We start from the raw sequence: 1,825 nt of genomic DNA on the forward strand, positions 1-1,825 counted from the left end.
CCTAAGAAAAAGTGTTATTACTATTTATCAGGAAAGAATTACATCCTCCGTATTTCATGGCTATATTTCCTCAGAGCTGCTTTAAAAATATTAAAATAGTATAAGGAAGCCTATAACCTATATGTCATCTGTCCCTTTGTGGGGTCACAGAACACAGGCTGCAGACATCCTCTTAAAAAATCCATGGCTGCTGTGTTTGCTCTTCTTGGTCTTGGCTCTCCTATTCCAGATTGTCCCCCTTCCCTCTCTCCATCTTTGTCCTCTTGTGGATCATCCGGCTTCCTTGGCTTCTGCCTTTATCCCAAAGGATATCCCTGCTCCAGCCTCTGATTCCTTCCTGCTTAATTTGCTTGATTCAGTTTTTCATCAACCATCTTTTGTTACTCAAGCATTCCCCTGTGGTCTTACACTTCACCCAAGTTGCTTTTCAACAATTTTTCCAAATAAATACGGTGTCCTTACAAGATAAATTTTAATGAATAAAATGTTCTCCATATTAATATATTTTCCCTTGATGTTTGATAATTTTATTGCACCTAGTCTTTCTCAATTAAGTGGCTAAATAATAATTAGTACAAAAAATGAGAACCAAAGAAAAGAATCATTTCATTTAAATATGAATATAGGGCTGAAAAGAGAACTTTGTGGCTTTAAACTAGATTCCTGATCTCTTAGACACCTAAATCCCCCAATTTTTGTTGGAATAAACTGTGTTTGTTTTTAATTTTATAGAAGTCTTGGGTTCTTGAGGACCTAGGGCTGGCAGGGTGGTAGTTGCTGCTGCATCAACGAAGGACCCCACTGCCAAGCCTGAGGGGTTGGAACTCCTGTTGTTAACATACAGAACATCTTCTCACAAGTCTGTGCCACTAAAGGGATATGTCTTAAGATTGAATTATGTGCATTTCTACAAAGTTCCCTAATAGTTTTTAAGGTGAGGTTAATGGTTCTGATATTGAGCAGGTTCCCTTCCTCTATTAATTTTTAGAAAACTGAATTGAGCTTTGGCCTGGCCTCTCCCCTAATATGTGGGGTGATTCAGAGCCTGGGAATTAGGCTCTCTAATTGCAGAGTTGTGATTTACAATTAGCAATTCTAAGAAGGAGTATAAAGGAGGCAGCTGAGTAGAACAGGACAGGCACCTGGGAATCATAGACCACGACCTAACTTTCCTAGCTACTGGGATGTGCTGATCAAATGCGGGTTGTCTTTGTTTCACCTGGAGTTGTCTTCTCATTTAACTAATCATGGATCTCAGTCTCACTGGAGTCAGAAGAGTGATAAGCAGAGTCCTGGAGCTCTTTCTTTTTTTCACCTGGAGCAACCAACCGGGAGCATTCATTGGCTGCTCAAGCAGTTTCATACTCCACCTGCTCCCTTTACAAATCTCTTGGCTTGTAAGTGAGGGGAGAGCTTGGGGTTTTTGTTTTGTTTTTGCTCCCCCTCCCCCTCCTCTCATCATTAGCTGCCTGTTCTCTAATTACTTGGCCTTGTAATTAAATGTGTAATTTCTCCCACTGCAATCCTGTGTCAGATTTGGCTGCATGGGTGAGAGGACCCAAGGTTTGGCTCTACAACAGTTAGGATATAGCACTAGGGTTTGAGGGTGATCTTAGGGAAGGCTCTGCACTCAGCAAGGGGGAAACACTTTAGAAGTAGAAGATTAAGTTTGATCGGTCATTGGTCCTCCCATGATGTTATTTCTTAGACTTCTATATATTTTCTTAAAAGAGGAGAAATATTCTACCTATATTAATTAAATTCAAGAGAAAGTGAAATTTACCTTCCATCTGCACCCAGTTCCACTCAGAGTAACATCAGGGTC

This window comes from Galeopterus variegatus, unplaced genomic scaffold, assembly GCF_000696425.1.
Source record: "Galeopterus variegatus unplaced genomic scaffold, G_variegatus-3.0.2 Scaffold2781, whole genome shotgun sequence".
NCBI classification, from domain to species: Eukaryota; Metazoa; Chordata; class Mammalia; order Dermoptera; family Cynocephalidae; genus Galeopterus; species Galeopterus variegatus.